General features: G+C 38.0%; 1 long non-coding RNA gene across 4 annotated transcripts in view; it reads right to left on the bottom strand.

Moving 5' to 3' along the window:
• Positions 1-7,910, bottom strand: part of LOC145693268 (uncharacterized) — a 150,480-nt gene extending 142,570 nt beyond the window's left edge. For all 4 annotated transcript variants that reach the window (XR_014132737.1, XR_014132738.1, XR_014132739.1 and 1 more), the window contains exon 1: positions 7,780-7,910. This is a non-coding gene — a long non-coding RNA (uncharacterized LOC145693268). The remainder of the gene's footprint in view (positions 1-7,779) is intronic.
• Between the last annotated feature and the right edge of the window lie 11,976 nt (positions 7,911-19,886).

Below are 19,886 nucleotides of genomic sequence, written 5' to 3'. Positions count from 1 at the left end.
TTCAGCAATCCAAATGCACAATAGTCCATAGGACTTGCATCCGGAGATTTAACAGGTACCTCATTGAAAGATATCACCTATATACCACTTGCCTCCTCCATCTCCCTGTAGAATGCGAGGGACGATCGTGAGGTATGTGATGAGGCCTTGTCCATGTGAATGCGCACCAGATTGGCGTTATTTCCGTACATTGTTGGAATCTCATGCTCGTAGATCGGCCGCATGATCTGCTCCTGAAAATACTGCGAATTTATTTTGCAGTTCTTCGCCACCCTACGAATCTTCAGTTTACCTCGGTAACAGTAGCCAGTAACGACCATGAACCCTTTTGGGAAGGATTCTTTACAGACACGGACCCACCTTCTGAAGTTCTTGGCGCCTTTCTCTCGGTACATGATAACTCTCGGTTTGCCGCAGTCGGAAAGGTAAATCCATGCTTTATCGAGCGTTACGACGTACATCCACTTTTGTTTTGCCAGATGCCGTTCGTACAGCTTCCGGGCGTTACACTTTCGTTCCTTTTGGTGGGCATCCGTGAGAAGATGGCCGCGAGCTTTCATGACTTTTTCCAGCTTCAGTTGATGGTGTAACGTCCGAATCACAGTCACCAAAGACACGTCAAGACGATTAGCCATACACCTTTGTGTTGCCGGATTTTCTTGCATTACCATTTTGCGAAGTTTCCTCTGCATGGTGGAGGTGGCCTTGGTGCATTCCCGCTTCCTAGGCAACATCGTTGGTGATCCAAATGGTGGAGATTCGTTGCCCTTGTACTTTTTAATAACATTTTTTTTATTCCACTTAAACTGATGTTGCAACCATTCTTCTTGCACTGTTTTCTAATGACAGAAACACTAAAGTGGGCGTCATAAAGAGCCGCAACATAGCCTTCCCAAAACCGGCTTAGTTTGGGCAGCATTTTGGTCACAGAGCGGAAACACACACACTTGGAAATAAATTTAACACAACACTCACAACAATGGTCCTGTTTTGAGCGCTATTGTCGTCCGCGCGGAAAAACAACTTAGTTCCCAGGAAGCTAATGCACAACACTGCAGGACGCCACGAGCCAGGTCGGATGAGTCCATTCTGCCCGGGAGGGGGAAGGAACGAAATCGGCCAAACGTAGGATGAACAACCTCTGTATGGCTGTCTCAGCTGCTCAAGCATTTCACTTCATTGGGGGACTCGCATTAAGCAGGATAAAGTGTAGTAGATTTTCCTTTTTATTTTCATAATTCGTTTAAATACTGCATACTCATACGCGTGTTAATATTACGTTTTCATAAATATGTAACATATGTAATATTACATATTATTATATAATATTACATATTTCTTACATTTTAAAGCGATTTTGTTACATATTTATGTATATACTTAGGGAGTTGATATTACATAAAAATCCGGGCTCTAGTGATAACGTATTTCTTTGAAATCTGAACCGATCTTCAGAAACTAATTTCATATTTGTTTATCAGCACCCTAAAATTACTAAGGTTACTTTTATCTCCGAAGCAATTTTCATTTTTTATTCACAGTTGACCAGTATTATTTGTCCTTTCTGTTCCCTTAAGTGTAGTCTTGTATGCGTTCCACATTTCTTTGGTGCATACTTATCTATTATAGCGTTAGTCTAAAGTGAAAGGGAGGTAGTCTATTAAAAATCATCGTTTCTCAAATGAACTACATCCGAACAATCACTGACTGTTTGCAGCCAACAAACAGCCAATTAGAAAAGAGAAACGGAAACATCTAATTTAATAACAAACAGTAGACCTCAGTAAACATACAATTTATATAATAATTATAAATAAAATTACATATTTTATTTTTAAGTGAGCTTATGTCCACTATCTGTGAACTTTGTCCGCACTTCCAACGTAAGACTGGCAGAATATTGTTTTAGTTGTCAGATACTATAGATTTAAGATAATGAAAAATGAGCATTATTCTTGTATTTTAAATATTCCAATTTCTCTTCCTTTCAAAAGGTAGAATTGCCATGAAGTTTAACTTAAAATAGTTTTTCGGGTCTACTTTAAACATAGAATATTTTTATTTTGTTTAACATTTATGCACCGAGACTAAAGAAAACGGCGATAATGAAATGAAAGACAATGACAGAGAACTCCGAGAACACCCACGCTCATAGTGGTTATCTACCACGAAGTCCAGAGATCTCACGCACCAGAGACAGAAGTAACAAAAATCATTATATGTTTCGTAAAGATCCTAATTTTAAAGTTTTCTCCCCATCATTTTGTTTATTTTGAATACTAATTACAGAATTGCTTGCAGGACTTTACAAACAATAAATTACAGAAGACTATATATGTTTCCATGACAGAAAACATCGTTTCAAGAGCCCAGTTTCTCATCTTATGCGCATCAAAATTTATTCACGTTTTACTTATTTTTTGCTAGGTAGTAATAGTGACATTGCAAGTAACTGTGATTTTACTTTGTTTCTTGAAATATAGTTCCCTCTCCACCTCCTATGCAAAAGACAGGTGAATCATATGTTATAATACAAAACAGCAGAATGTTTTCAAATATCCTTGCTTTTACCCTGCTAGCTTCAACAGGTTTTTCATAAATTACTCTTGTTTTGGCTCCAAGGAATGTAACTGGACAAAGGTATGGTTTGGGGAAACTCAAATTGACAGTGAAACTATTAGCAAATCGCGTGAAGTAGATGTTCAACGTCATAGTCTGTTTGTACCAGGGTTGGCCGGTTTAAACTATGGATGGGCAAAACCGCTTTTTATAAGAACCGAAAAACCGACATTTCGGTTTTCTACAAAACCGGTTCGGTTTTCACCGAAACTGGTTTCGGTGAAAACTTTTCGAAAAAACATAAAACTATTTCTGTGAAAATGGATTCGGTTTCCGGAGAACACCATTCTGGTCAGAAATACAACTTTAAAAAATAGAACAACTTTGAAGAAAACCGAAACCGGATCAGTTGAAAACCCAAACCGGTTTAGGAGAAAACCGATAACCGGTTCCGGTGAAAAACCGAAACCGTTTTTTTAATTTTCAAAAAACGGTTTCGGTTTTTCTAAAAACCGAAAAACCGGTTTTTGTGCACACCACTAGTTTAAACGAAGGTGGTTTAAACCAGCTGTTTTTTTTTTCAAAAAAACCAACTGGTTTAAACCAAAAAAAAAAAAAAAGAAAGAAAGAAAAATGCTCTAAATCGTGTGAACTTCATGGTGACGTTTCCACATATCAAACCATCCGCATTACGTTTATCTACTTTTCACCTTTTAATCAAGGGGTCCCGTGGTCAATTCTTGGTCGAACCACAACCCATCTTTCAAGTGTAAACCAAGTAGCGATTCGAGGTGTCCCTCTAAGCGAAAGTCTTCTCCGTGATAACCTTGGTATTTCATAAGGATGTTAAGCCTAAACATACGAAATGAAACCAAATTATATATTTCTACTTGAATGAATGACTGTTGTTTAAATAAAGAAGCCAACACAGGTTGCTTAAATATATTGATAGAAATTGGCAAAATTTATCAACTGCCTACGTAGCTTCCAACATCAGCTTGGATTTGACTTGGTTTTTACTTTATCGAATGATATCTACATACCAAGTTTGTAATTTAATACTTCAGTTTTAGCGTAGAGATTATGATACGTTGACCTTAAAATTTTACTCACAAATACATTTAAAGTAATCAGGATTTTCCCAATGGCTAAGGCGGGAGTTTCCCGATTTGTATATAATTCTGTACAGTGCTTTACTTGTGTAACTGTTTATCTTTTTGTCATTCTGAAATGACTCTTAACAATTATATTAACAAGTAGGCTTAAGTAAAGATCAGTACAACGTATTTTTATCAGGAGTCCTTCGTGAGTGAGTCGGCAATCGCATTTGTGACCAATTAGTCCCGGTTTCGTGTGTCCAAATGGACAATTTCTTTTGGATCTAAGCCGAGAAACGGTTTGGATTCCGCTTTAAGCTTATGTGACCCCTTCTAGCATAACCTTGTTGCTGCATAATAACACCAAGGCGAAACAAGCTAATTTCTGTCCATATCTAATATAAATACATAGAGTAAATTATTTAAACACTAAAAACCATGGTTTTTGCCAACCCTGGTTTGTAGTTACGATATTTTCGCTACTTCCATCACTTATTTAATCGTTCTAGCTTAAAAATTTCCACCGTTGACTGTGGCAAGCATAAACGATGGAAAATAAAGAGCTAGACCTAAATGGAATTTATAAGGATTTAGGGCCATTTTTTAGTATTTACTCTCTGGGTAGGAACAATTAAAAACTGGTTTCCGCGAAAGGAACTGCAACTATATAATTCTGATGTTCCCAATGCCGAGTCCAAAATATATATACATATATTTTAGACAAGTGGGAGGTAACCCATACATATTTGATTACAGCAAAGCATTCTAGTCAGTAAACCACATTTTGCTTCTCTACTTCAGTTGCTAATGGATCGAAAATTATTCCTGAGATAAAAAAGCAGTATGTGGTAGTTTGTAAATAATGCTTCTTATAGCCGTAACCTCGACATGTAAAGTACGTAAGTCGAAATAAATATCACAATTTTACCTTTCAATAAATAGTAAGTTAGAAATACGCAATGCGAAGTGTGTTTCTTACTATGTAGTACTCCAGAAAGAATACATGATGAGAAGTGCTATGTGAAAGTTGTCTATTAAGTGCTCAAGGAAGTAACACGCTAAGCATAAGTTTAGATGCCATATGAAGGCAAGTTTTCAGTACCGGTATAGGCATGTCATTTATTCGAATTGATTCATTTCTTTCTTTCGATTCCGATGATTTGGTTCTTTTGGTTTCGACGATCTCGTTCTTTTGATTCCGCTTGTAGAAAATCATGTTCCGTTCGTTTGGTGATGTCACGTGGTCTGGTATGCGCGGGCGAATATGAATGACGTGTGTGTCATTAGTGTCACGGCAGGATATGTCGAATGGCAAAATGAAATGAAATGAAATCTTCGAGTTCTACGTCCCACGGTTATGTTGGTTAGGCTAAAGGAGACGTTGATGATGAGTAATGAATGAAATGGTGGAATGAAGAAAGTGGGAGGAAACCGGAAAACCCCGAGGAAACCCATGCACACGGTGTTTGTCCACCACAAAGTTCACTTGGCGGGGACTGGAATCGAACCCGGGACTCCAAGCACCAGAGGTGAACGCTCTACCACTGAGACACCGCGGCCCCCATATGTCGAATGGCATCGATGAGTTATTTAATGAAGAGATCAGGAATTTAAATTTATATAAATCATCGACATTAGCGTATAATAATGAATTAAACAGCTATAGATTTTGTTTTACTGTGTGTGTGTTAAAAATCAATAGAAATTGTAGTGTTTGTGAAAAACAGTATAATCTGTTTTTTACTACACGTAGTGATCGTTTGAAGGTAAGCTATGTGTGCTATAATCGGAAATGTCGATCGTATCTGAAGCAATTATCAGTTAGAAATGGGAGCTTTATTGCGAAATCTAAATTACAAATATGGGAAATTCTTTTAATGTGTTACATGTTCGTGTCCGGTGTGACGAAGTATGGAAATATAAAACACGAGTGTTCATTTACTGATGCTTTAAGTAGTGTCACTATACGTAATTGGTTAAGCTTCTGCCGAGAAGTGTGCTTAGAGGTTGTAATTAGACACTCTATTCCTCTTATTGGTGGAACTGATAAGATAGTTGAAGTAGAGGAAGCACTTTCTGCATAACGCGGGTACAATGTGGCGAGGTTGAAGGAACAAGTGTGGTGGTATTTGCAGGAATATTGGCGATATATTCTTCAGTGAGTGCCCCGATAATGAAAGAAGTGCAAAGAACTTATTGGACATCATTTCGAGACACGTGGACCCGAATTCTATTACTATAACTGACTATTGGAAAGGTTATGCTTGTTTATATAATGGTGAATGCAAACATTTAACCATAAATCATCTCATAACTTAGTACCGGGGCATACACGCAAAATATCCAGAACTTTTGGTATCATTTAAAAGAAAAGTTTTAGCTGTATACATGGCTCGGAAGGGATGATGCTTCAGTTTGCCTTTTATCTGTGGAATAAGATATTTTGTGGTGATTATACTATTGATATATATATATATATATATATCCTATTTATGAGACGAGCTGTATTCTCCACATTAAAATTTCAGGTATTTCTGAATTTTTTATGGGACATTTACTTTTACGTTATTTTAAGATATATATAGTTCCTACATATTAGTTTGGATTTTCAACAACTGAATTGTAATTGTTATGGGGGTTAGAGGGACTTGCTCCCTTGTATGTTTACAGTACGATGTAATTGAAATTTATGCTTTGCCCTTCGAGCCTTCATAATTATTGAAAAATGTTAAAGGTGGCTGTGAGGGAAGTCACGTTGGTGAAATTTAAACTTTAATCGCTTTAAATCATGAGAAGAAAATTATCTAATGCACTGCTTGTTGTATATAAGGATTCGTACATCTGGTAATTTGCTTCCGTAGCGTGAAGGGAAAAAATATTTTAGGGATGACACTTAGTTCACGAGCAGCATCTGTAGTTAGGAGCATCATTTCTAACCGACTTCTGATGAATTGGTTCATAATGAAAGAAAATGTTCCGAAGGATCACATTTTAGAAATCGATTCCTTGAAAGAATCAAATGAATGAAATGCCTATACCCTTCGTTGCTGAGCCACCTATCACTACGAACGGATCCCCATCTGCGCTATTTTGCCCTGACTGATAGAATTTGTGCTTTTGGAGCATACCTTGCCCAAGTTAGTTCGTATTTTAGGCATTTGTGCCGTATCGCCAGACCACTTTGAAAACTGAAAAAAGTACCAATATATACTGCATTCGCCTATATTTCGTTGGATTACATTAAGTTACGTTAGGGATATAAAAACTACAGCGCAAACACACAAACTAACCTGTGCTAGGTGGTCACTAAAAAGCATGATTACTACCTAGACGAATCAAGCCAGGAGGGCCCGAGCGGAGCGAGCGGGTGCGTCCGAAGGGAGCAAGAGACCACAAATTACATTCTATTAATTTTAACAAAATGAGTTCAAATTTACTACCCCTAACCTAACCCGATACTACTGAAACCTATCTTACCTTACTGTACTATATCCTTTTTGAGGTTCTACTTATTGATAAGCAGCTGGATCGTGTATTGTCAAGGGTGCCCTGCGAGGCTCTAACACGCCTTTACTCGCTGACACTCACTCGGCAATACTTTGTGATTTGAATATTAAGTTTTGGTACAGAAAATGACCAACCTACTTACATACATAGGGGGGAACTGCGTTGTTGAACATTCTTGTTTACCCGAAACGAGTTTATAATTCGATGGATGAAGCATCGTTTCTGTTATTTATTAATGACAAGATTGACTTAATTAAATTAATTATCTTATATTAGCTTTACGTTTCTCCAATCATGGGAAGCTATCAGCGAAATATTAAACGACCGCAACTTCAGAATAACTAGTACACAGTAAGAAAAACACTACCGTATACTCATGATATGTATGTCATGCTATTCTGGTGTACTTATTTCCTACCATATACATTAGTACTGCCTTTTCTGTTCTTTAATGCATACTTTCCTTTTTCAATCAAGAACAGAATCATGTGATTGTTTGCATGACAAATGTGAGAGTATAAACTTGCGACACTAAAGTAATGAAATGCTTACATATTATATGTTACCTTCTCATACTAAAACATATTCAAGAGTAATCACCAATATAATTACTTACTTGATGTTACTCGAATATGACACCTGAAAACTTTCCTATAAGGCTTTCTTTTATTTGTTACAGTAATACTCCGTCTATTAATACATTATTTCGCGCTTCATATTTCATGCTCACTCTCACAGCCAGTGTTGTCAGATTCAGAACAACAGACTTCCGGCCCAAAGTCCTGAAATTTCCCAGTCACTTGCAAAATTTCCAGGCAAGAAAGAATATCAATTTATTTATTTATTTGTTTGTTTGTTTTGCATACAAATGAGAATATTCTCGAGTACGCATACAGTTGTCAAAATTACAAAATAATTGCATATATGCTATAAAAAAAACTTACAGATAGAGTAATACATACCAGTAGCGTAGAGTGCTATGAGACACTGAGACACTGTCTACCCTTTTAAATTAAAAGAACATATTTCTAGAATTTCTTAATTAATAAGAATCAATATACATTTCATGTTGTAGAAGAATATAGAAATAATATGGTCTGTGATAACTTGGTTAATAGCAATAGTGGTAGAATCTAATTTGTTAATAATTTTATTTTACAAAACTGGGGAATTAGAGTTATGTCTCCGTCAAACAGGCCACAGAGAGGCATCAAGAAATCTGTCTCAACGCTGCTGAACAAGTCAGTGGAGCTCCTACTTGAAAGTTGCGCGCGCATGTGGCTGTGTGGGGTCTTGTCTTGTCTTGTGAACCTTTTTGCCCTGACGCTAAGTCTTCTGGACAGTTCAGTTAGATTTGGCTATGATGATTTAGATGCACTTTTGGCAGTCCTTGCAGGAGAACATATCCAACTTTAAATTTGCACTGAACTGTAGTGCAAGGTCTAATTAAAGCGTAATGTTGTCGATTATTATCAGGAGCGTCATTTCAGATTTTGCTTGGGTAGAATTTCTCGTTTTTCACTGATTTACTACTATTCTTTTGATAAAACCAATATAAATCTCAAACTCAGGGGGGAGCAATTGCCCCTCCCTGCCCCCCCTAAATGACGCCTCTGATTATTATGTATTGGAGGAGGTGATAAACCACAGTTCGGATGTTGTTCGCTAAGATAAAGGGAACAGTCACTGGTGTGGTATGGTGGAAATGGTGAATTACAGTATAGAGAGTGTCACGATAGGCTGGATTTAACTTACATTGAAATATGAGATGCGATAATCTCCCTTCTTGTTCAGCACAATAATGGGGCGTTTACACTTGGTCGATTTAGTCGCAAGACTAAATCGACTCGCTGCATTTGCCACTAAATCGAAGCAACTAGGCCGAATCAGATCGATGGATATGTTCAATTATTTCAACCACAGAAAATAGAACGTCTTTCAATTCAGTTGCCAGTCGATAAGACGCCTTCGATCAACAAGCGATTAAGTTGAAGTCCCGTTTGCACGGTCGATTAAGTTGAAAGTGACGTCAATTCAACTGAATCGAGCGCAAATCGACTAAGTGTAAACGCCCCATAACAGAGAGAGATGTGTTGCGATGTCCTTGTCGGTCTAATCTATACGGTGTTTGAGTAACTCCTAAGTATAATCTAAAAAGTAAATACACAAGTCGTCGCGACCAACTTGCAGGCGTAATCCACTGCTTTGTCGTAGGTCTTGGGAATATTGCCCAAAAGTGTTTACCTTTACGATGTCTATGTTGTTCTTGATATCGTCTCCATTTTTCAGTCTTTATTTTTGGAGTTCGGCGTGGAGGCTCTCCGTTGGGATCAAGATTTCAGTGATGTGGTCCAGGTGTGTACCTTCCTTTGCGAGAGAGTCGGCCACCATATTGCCATGTATTCCAGTGTGGTCAAATACATGTAAAAATATGACGCTGTGTCCTTTGTCCTTGAGGGTGGTTGTTTTATATTACCGTGAATCTATGTCATGCGGTTAGAAAGGCCCGTGGTTTGGAGGCTTGTTAAGGCGCTAAGACTGTCACTACAGATTCCAAAACTTTGATAGTTATGTTCTATGGCGTGTCGCAATACCATACGTATAGCCCATAGTTCAGCGTGGAAAATTGACATCTGATTTGGTAGTCGTTGTCTTTCTACGTGTAGGGAATAGGGTATGTATATACTCGCCCCTGTGTATTCCACTCCTGCTTGCATTCTTTTGGAAGCATCTGTATATATTAGGATGCGATTAGAATGATTTGCTGCCATGTAAGATTCCCATCTGGGAGCCATGCTCTGGGGGCATAGTAAGTTCGTTCGTTTGTTAGTAGAAATCGGTAATTCGAGTGTAGCTGATTGCAATGTAGTTCGATATTGAAGGTTATAGCAAGGTAGACGAGGATTCCAGTATATTGTTTGTATCCAGAGTCGCAGGTTTGCATATGCGTGATATAACCATGGAAGTCTCTGTCGATACGGTAATGCTCTCTGTCTGTTGTGCGTGTAGAGGAGTTCGAGTTTCGGAATCACTGTGGATGTTGTTGTTCCTAACCGTCTCATGATGAATCTCGAGACATAGTATTCCATTTGAACTGCGAATGGAAGTGTACCGGCAGCCTCTAATAATGCGTTAGTAGGAGCGGTTTGCGGTAAAGAAAAAATTGTACGGAGTGTGGTAATTGAAGCCGCAGTGATATTTGGCAAAGTCTCACAGGCGTAGGTGAGAACAGACAACCTCCGTAGAGAAGAATGGCGTCCACACGTTGTTAAGAGATGCGAAGTAATGGGCCTACGTCCGTCCCCCATTTTTTATTACTAACACTTCGTATGATGTTGATATACGGTCGTATCTTCTCGTGTAACAATGTTAGTTGTAACTTCCAGTTTAATCGCTGGTCAAAGGTGATTCCCAAATAAGTAAACTGCGGTTGTTGTGTCAATTTGAAGTTGTCAATCTGCAGGTGAATATGACCTATCTGTCTTTTCCGTGTGAATATGGTATAGGTTGTTTTGGCCCAATTTACATTCATGCCGTTCGAGAAGTTCCATTGTTGTACAAAGTTCAGAGCGACTTGTAATCGTCTTTGTATTTCTGTTAAGGAGGAACCGCGAACATATAACAGATGATCATCAAAATAACTGAGAATGCGGACGTGTTCCCTCAGTGCGTTGTGAAATTCCAACATATAGAAGTTGAAGAGCAGTGGACTGAAACAAGATCCTTCAGAGAATCCCTGAGAAGTGGTACATGCTGCCGTGATTTTCCCTTGATATTTAATGCGGATCCTGCGGTTTACTAACCAATTATGGACGTATGTGATAAATATGGACGGCATGTTGGCCTTGGTAAGGTGGTGAACCAGTCTATCTAAGTCTATACGGTCATATGCTCGGTCAAAATCCAATTTGATAGCTGCTACCAGTAGCGTACCCAGGAATTTATTTCGGGGGGGGTTCAAACTAAATATGAAGCTATTTTATATTAAAATTGCTAAAATTGCCCCTAAAATTAGGCTAAATTTTTAAAAAGTCGAAATTTCGGGGGGGGTCCGGACCCCCGTGTCCCCCCCCCTTCCGTACGTCCCTGGCTGCTACGTATTATTGGTGTTGGTATGCTTGCCAGATTTCGAGCAGAAATGTAGCTAGAGCGTCTAATGTAGCTTTATCTTTCCGCGCTCCAATGATTGTGGTGGTTAATGTGTGATAGTATTCGGTATGCCGTTCCAGTTTTCGTAGTATGATTTTCTCAAACACTTTGCTTATACGTGGAAGCAAAGTTATAGGTCGGTAACTAGTGTCCAGTCCGGTCGGTTTGTTATGTTTCAAGATCGGGACTACTATGTGTTGCTTCCAAGTCTGAGGTATATGGCCGGTGGTATTTGGCAAAGTCTCACAGGCGTAGGAAACCTTGTATTAATATCGGATGAAGTTGCGCAGGAAGATCCTGTATCTGCTGATTTGAGATTTTGTCGGCGCCTGGGCTGGTTTGTCGTCCTCTTGGGATCGCTTCTTCGAGTTCCTCTTGGTAGATGTTAGAGATGGCTGTCGACCGTGAGGAAGAAGAAAGGCGAGATAATGTGTCAATTCTCGAATACAAGACTGACGGTACTGTTAATTGTATGTGGAATTCCTCCAACCAAGAGGGAGGAGAGTGACATCCAGAATGTGTGTGACGTTTTGTCAGAGAATTCCTAACGTACTTCCAAATGGATGTGGCGGTAGTCCCTTCTTGTAAGCTGTTACAGAATGTATGCCAGTGTGTTCGTCGGTTCCTCTGTATCTGTTGTTTGAATTGCGCCTGTGCCTGTCTCGAGTTATAGTATGATTCCGGGATTCTATCCTGAAAATATTGTTTCTTCGCCGCTCTGCTTTTGTTGAGCAATTTTTGACATTGTGTGTCCCACCACGGATATGTATAACGTTTGGTACTATTCCTGCTGCTGTCCCGTTCGTTCCCCGCCTGTTGCACCCCTGTTGTTATATGCTCCGTCAGAAACGGAAAGATGGAGTTTCCATTGGCTGTATGTAGGTGAGGCATAGCCTGTTTTAAATATTCTTGATAGAGTAATGTATCATAGTTACGGTTAAGCGGTACGAAAGGTGTTGCGGCGTATCCCGGTTGCGTTTGTGAAGAGATCCCTTCTATATTTACCAAAATGCTTATGATAGGAAAGTGATCGCTGCCTCCTGTGAAACCATAGACCGTCCAGTATGATATAAGTAAGCATCCACACTAAGGATAGTTAAATCAGGTGCAGAAGGTGGAGCGTTGAGGTTGGGCATCCGGGTAGCTGTGCCATCGTTTGCGATCAGAAAAGATTGATCTACGAGTGCCTCCATCAGCAGATCGGCGGCCCGGTTGGTATTCTTTGATCCCCATAGGTTACTTTTGGTATTGGGATCGCCCACTATAATACAAGGACCCTTACATTGAGTGAACAAATATTTCCATAGTGTCGTTGGTATTGTTCTGTCTGGGGGAGCGTAAACATTGAGAATGGTAATCTGTTTGTATTTGAAGCCCTGAACTTGGATCGGGTACATCAACTGTGGATGTTGAAAATCCAATTGTTGTATTTCGTTAACGGACGAGTGTTTGTGAAATCCAACTGCGATTCCTCCGTATCCGTCTGGTCTGTTTTGCGTATACAGTCTGTATTCCGGCAGCTTTGTTGGATATGTTAGACCACGTTTCTTGTAGAAGAAGAATAGTAGGAGTGAAGAATCTGCATACTTGCCATAAGAAAGGTTCCTTGCCCTTAAGTTGTCGACAGTTCCATTGCAATAATTTGAACACTGGTTTATTGGCCACTCGCTAATGATCTGAAGTATATGTGTAATTGGTGATATATCGCGGAGTCTTCTGTCTGGTGCGCTTCCTGCTGGTATCCGTAGTTAATTAGAGCATATTTTTCGATACTGCGTAAAAGATTCTGAAGAAAGTGTTCCAGCGATTCTTCCTTGTTTTCTGGTGGGTTGGTCATCCGCGTTTGTAGTGTCATCCTGCGTCGAGGAATGAACGGAGGATCTTTCTGAGAGCCCTCTAAATCTTCCTGGGTTCTTCGTTGTTTACTATTGGGAAGTTCTGAAGTAGTCGTGTATGGCAGCGTGACGAACGAGCCCAGCTCTTCATCTGCGCATGGTGCCCTGCGTTTTTTTTAATATGATCCTGTATCCCTTCTCCCCTTCTAGGAGATGCGATATGGGAGGTTGTAGGTGTTGGGACTGAGCGGGGAGATCTGGGTTTTTGTAATTGTTTCTGACGTGGAAGGTCCCTGGAAGGGAAAAGGTGCAGGAGGCGGTATATTGCTGGACGTGAGATTATGAGTGAGGTTAGCGGGGCTTTGATTAGTGAGTAATTTTGAAGTAGGTATTCTTTTCTGAGCTTCATTATAGGTTATCTTTTCCGTCGCCATGAGTTGATTTATTTTTTGATGTCGTTTCCTCTCGGGGCATTGTAAATCAGTGGCCGAGTGACCTCTTCCACAATTAATACATTTGAGTGCATTTGTGCAAGCGTGAGCCTCGTGAGGGGCTCACAGCGATTGCAGAGCTTCTGCTTTGATCGCCATCCCCTCTGAAGATGGCCCAGACGGTGGCAGCCATCTTTACATTGTTTAACTGCTGGAATGTATGTGTATACAGTATGACCCGCATGATATAAAGAACAGAAATCCGGGAGGCGTTGCGTATCGAAAGTTATGACCACTGATTGGGTAGGACGTATTTCGGACCCTATGCGTTTATTGATCCTCCTGACATGTAAGACGTTGGATCGACACTCGAGGTTTTCTAATATTTCGCCTTCAGTAAATTCGTGGTAAACCTCGTGAATAATGCCGACAGATCTAGTTGTATAGTAGGGCACAAAGGCCGACCAACCATGGAGTTTGAGGAGATCATGAGTGAGGAACTCATTGGCCTGGTGTCCTGTATGAAATTCTAGTTTTATTAAATTGTTGCCGGTGGGAGTAAAGGTTTTAATGCCTGCCACTTTGTTTTGAAACAGTATTTTCCCGAGTACTTGAGGATATTTTCTGACCGTTATGTTATTCTCCTGACTAGCCTCCGGTATCACGTGCAGTACGTATGGCGGGGCATGATGTGGTAAATATAAATTTATGAGCGGCGTTGAGTTTACTGTGACTTCTTTGGCCACCGGAATGGATTCCTCCATGTGCACTTCATTTGAGGTATGATCGGGGGGAACAGTTGGTAACGATGGAGGAAGGGAATCACCACCTGACACCTCCGCCTTGGCGGGGTGGTTAAACACTGCCTACACTGTTTGCAGATTTTTCACTTGGCACTAGTATTGAGAAGTGAAACACTAAATGAGAATATTCCACACTTATAGCACTACACAGATATGTAAGCACTCTCGTTTTATGCGTAAACGGTGTTCGATGTATTCACTACCGTATGCGCGCGCGAACGACTTTGCTCTGTGGGGTTCACGCTCGCTGAAAGAACCTGGCAATGAGACATGTTTCAGCTGCAGTGACATTACACTCAGCGTAATTGTACTATTATAAATAATATTTCAAAGAAAATTTAAATAAGTAGAAGAAAGAAAAACTAAATTAATAACTACCGGAACAATTGCTGAAAGTTTTATGAATACCAGTAATTCATATAAATCTTCCATCTTCCATGATCTAGCTTCGGCTTCTGTTTAATCGCAATATCAGAGTGTGTCAAAACTGCGAAAGGCAAAAGTGAGCGCAAGATGTTTTATAGTCTGCTGTTCTGTTGTTGCTTTTAAAATCGTCAATCTTTGTGTGAATTTGGATATGTGTATTAAGTATGTATTATGTGCAAACTAAATGATTAGATATAGATTTATAGCACCGGTTGTTATTAAATGGCATGCTAAGCTGTTGTATGAAAATTAGTATCAAGTTTAAAAAATAGCCAATTTATGAACTTACTTTTTGAATCAGAGATCACACTTTACGAAGACTAAGCAAGTAAGAAGATTATACATAGGAAGTAAATTATTAATTCAATTTAACGTATCCAATGTACTATATGTACTGAGATTCTTCAGAATGAATTAATATCAGTATGCTTGTTTGATTAAATCGTTAAGGGCTTTGTTGATGAAAATTAAGTCTCCATATGTTATATAAGTAGTGCAACCTAGCAAAAGATCTGTTTGTAGCGAAATTTGGTCAGGAGTTTCATATTCCTCTCCAACACTGAGGCTGTATAAGACATGGCCCTACAAATTAATGTTAGTTCCGAACTCGAGAAGAGATAATAATATCTACCAGGCACGCACCCAATTTTTTTTGTTGGGAGGGTCGAGGGCATGGGTGGAGCTATAGGAGCATGGGAACATAGCCCCCTATCTTTTTGACAAAAAAAATAATATGCCACCTATAGCCTAACTCCACATTTGTCTAGAAAGTGTTCCACAGGTCCGAGACTGACCAAAAGGTCTGCCCCAACAGACAATTCCTAACTGGAGGGGTCCAGGGTTTGGGGGAATCCAAGCCACTACGTCTATGTAGTATTGAACGGATATTATTCTGCACTCGACAAGACAAGTAATTGTCAAGTACCTTCATCTATATTTTCAGAAAAAAAATATGGAACTGCATTGTTTTTATAAGAGAAATAGTACAGATGATATGTAGACTAAGATCAAATTTTCATGTTACATTTCTCTACCAAACAAGTATAATTTTATTAAGAAAGTGAGTAAAAGTATATTGACTTACGAAGTTTTGGGAATGTCAGAACTCGGTTGACTCTGTGGGTTCGCCTTTGCTGTCTACCGATTGCGAAAGTAAACGCTACGCTACTGATACATCCATAACTATTACTTTTATAAGTTTACACATTCATAATATAATTAACAAAAAAAAATTATACATTGTCTTCAAAAAACTCATTTACCAAGTAGTAACATTTATCTACTAAGAACTCATGAACATCAGATTTAAACATAGAATATGATTTGTTTTGCTTTAGAAAGTCAGGTAACTTATTGAAAATTTTTGTGCAGTTAATATATACGTTTTTCTGAAAAAACGAGAAATTTTGGAGGATAACATGCAAATGATTGTATTGCGAACGAATCGAGTATTGTATTTATGGACATTGCTGTTTTCAACAAATAAGTGTTTGTTACTTACGGTAAACAAGATAATTTTATACAAATACACACAAGGTAATGGTAATATTTTTTTGTCCTCGAAAGATGGGCTTACAATGGTACATGGGATAATTCGAGACCTAGAAACATATAACGATACTAAATAGTGACACATGTGAAAAAAAATGTGGTGAGATATTTACATAACTTATAACTCCATCTACTGATTTGGCTCCTCGCTCAAAGTACGTAACACAAAACATAGCAAACAAAAGAAGCAAACGTAAGAAAAATGAACAAAAAACTTTAAACTTCAATCACTTCGACATACGTAGGAAAAATATAATATAAGTTCCCATCGCAGTCGACACTAGGAGAAGGGGTCGAAAGGATCTCAACTATATCGTCTGGTTCAGGTACATAGCCAGGATTTCGTGAAGTGGGGTCCGTGACATGAAATACTGTGGTCATCATACCAGGGGCTCGATCATTCTAAACTATTTTACTGGAATATATATTGGTTCGTTTAGCCAGGATTTCGTAACGGGGAAGGGGGGCGTGACATGAAATTCTGAAGGCCCAGGAGCTCGATTAATCTAAACTACTTTATTATCAACATATATTGGTTTGTTAGGACAATAAAATGAGGATATGTTGGTAAGTATTTCAATAACAAACTATGAAGAAATCTCGAGTAAAATAATAATTTAAAAATATTGAAAAAGATTATACAATATTTACGTCTTTCCTCTGTTTATTCAAATATAACAATTTTCCTTTCCTTATGACTTCAATTATTATAAAAAGTACATATTCACTATTATAAAAAGTGCATACTCAATAATGTCTTGTAAAATATTTTACAATATCTGCGTTCCTTTCTCTGTTCAATCAAATCTTAACAGAACTTTCTTTCCACGTATTTTTTTTTGTTTGTTTTTGTTATTCCGTCGACTACTGTCTGTTACAAATGACAGGTTAAAGGAGCAGTAGAAAATTGTTTTTGAAATAATATGTTTGATACAGCAAGGATGCGATGACGAAAAATTATGACAAAAAATGTCCACGTTGTTACAGAACGGCACTATGCTTTCTGAAGCTTGAAATCTCCCTGACTAGAAATTCTGAAAAATCGCTAGCTTTTCTCGAAATTTCAAATTCCCTGACTCTTCCAGGATATCTCGCTCACTTCATCACCATGTATTGCAAATAATACAAATCTCCTCATAAAAAGAGTAATCGTTTATTTCGGGTTCAGTATCCGTTATTTGACACAAATATTTGTAAGTTTTTTCCTTGCTGGGATGAAAATTTTGCTACAATATTCTGACCAACTTAGTAAATCTGTGGCTGTTGGGAGAAAAGTGTTGAGTGTGAGGCATCTCCGTACAAGGGATGCTTGTATTAACAAGATTAGAAAAAAAGAATCATAAGGTAGCTGTGGTGGATATTCGAACTCAAGACACCTAACGACTAACTCACTGTTCAAGTGCGTCATCCACTCACCCAACGATACACAGCAGAAATTTCTGTAACTAATATAATATCTCGCAGTAGTTATAATACGTTTGTTGTATTAACGTTAAGTGCTAAGTATGAAGATTTCTTCTGATTTTTTTTTACACCTTGTTGTCTGAATTTTATTCATATTCGCTACTTGAATAGCTTTGTTAAACATAATTAAATTACGAAGCGGATGCGTATATTATGGATTAATTGTTCATAACATAGATTCCCAGAAGGAAATCTTGAAATCTTTGAGTTTTACGTCCCACGGTTATGCCGGTTAGGCTAAAGGAGACGGTGATGATGGTGGAATTGTGGAATGAAGAAAGTGGGAGGAAACGGAATAATCCGAGAAAACCCACACACATGGTGTTTGTCCACCACAAAGTTCACTTGGCAGGGGCTGGGATCGAATCTAGGACCCCAAGCACCAGAGGTGAACGCTCTACCACTGAGCCACCGCGACCCCAGATTCCCAGAAGGGTTAAACAATGCAGACCAGTGGCGAAAATCTTTTTGACAGATAGATGATGTATTATTTTACCACACAAGACGCTTCTTTTAGATTTCAGCGTAATTAATTAAATACCTACCAAGATACACAGGTTTCTATGGTAGAAAAGAAATATTGTGTCACACTCAAGATTTCTTCAAAAGGATTGTCCTAACTGAGATTTGGTTACTTAAGCTTTCATTCGTCAAACGAAAAGTTCCTGTTTGTTTCTGTTATTTAAAAAAAAATCAAAGGTTTGTTTCCGTTTCTTTCCTTCCGACCGTTATTTCCTAACAGAACACTCAAGTTGTTAGACTTCGGCAGTAGTGAAAGAATAGTCAAGGTGTATGGTGAATAATAGGTGAATAATATGACTATTTGTCATATTTTAGAAATACGACATGTTTTCTACTGATGCAGTGGTTTCCGCAAATTGAACTGACACACACTGTGCATCTTGTTTTTAATTTCTTAGATTGTCTTTGTTTTTTCTTTTTCCGTTGTATTTCTCGTTTTTTCTTTTTCCTTTTTGTTTCATTTTCGGAACACACTGGAAACCAGTAATGTAACTCCAGAAAATATTATTGTTAGGTTTAATGTGTAAATAAATAAATAATAATAATAATACACTTAAAAATAAAAACTAGGATGGTTTTGCTGATAAAAAAAAAAAAAACATTCTCGCGAATCAAAGTTGGAAGTTAAATCATCTCGATCTGAAATTTTTTCATGAAGTTTTAGCGGAGATATTAAAACTGATAACTAACAAAAGTGAAGGTTACGTTAAAACTAATAGTGTAAAACATTGAGAGATTTTACAAAATACTGTAACCTGTGAAAAAAATGAATGTTTGACCGACATAGATTTTTCCTTGGTATATCTAAGGTTAAATAAAATTTCTCTGTAACTCTCTCATGATATCAATCGCTCTGTGAATACTAAACGGTGTGTTCTAACCGATTTTTTATTCGTCGCAGAGGTATAGATATTTTTCTAATTTTTTGAAGTTTGCTACACTGTACAAACATGTTTCGAACAAACTAGTGTACTTGTAGAACGCCTTATGTAGTTCTCAACCAGCGAACCTAAATAATATTGTTGGTTGTCTAACGTTGCTGGATATGGAAATTGGAAGTGTGAATGCACTTTTGTTCGTGTGTATACAAATAATCCAAATAATGTTAGCGCAACCATTATAATCGCCTGTCTATCAAGGAATACTGTACATGTTCTCAGTTCTAACCTTATATGTGTAAAACAATATATTGTGCTACTTTCCTTTCTTTACTACTTAAGCCCCGATTCTTCCTAGTGGATTATGAAATAAATCTCCTTGTGAAAACATATCTAGTAAAAGTGAAAATCATTGACAGAATTAGGTTTCAAGTAACAGATTTGATGCTAAAGACACTACGTGTATCCATTAAGCATGAATTCCATAGACTTACTGTTCAACTGTACGATCATTTTATATATATATATATATATATATATATATATATATATATATATATATATATATATATATATATATATATATATATATATATATATCTTAGATTTATAACTTAAAAATACCTGTGTAAATAACCAAACAAGGTAAATTTTACCCGAATGT

The sequence above is a fragment of the Thermobia domestica genome, chromosome 8, assembly GCF_964235325.1.
Source record: "Thermobia domestica chromosome 8, izTheDome1.hap1.1, whole genome shotgun sequence".
Taxonomy (NCBI): Eukaryota; Metazoa; Arthropoda; class Insecta; order Zygentoma; family Lepismatidae; genus Thermobia; species Thermobia domestica.
This window is presented reverse-complemented; position numbering and strand designations above follow the sequence as displayed.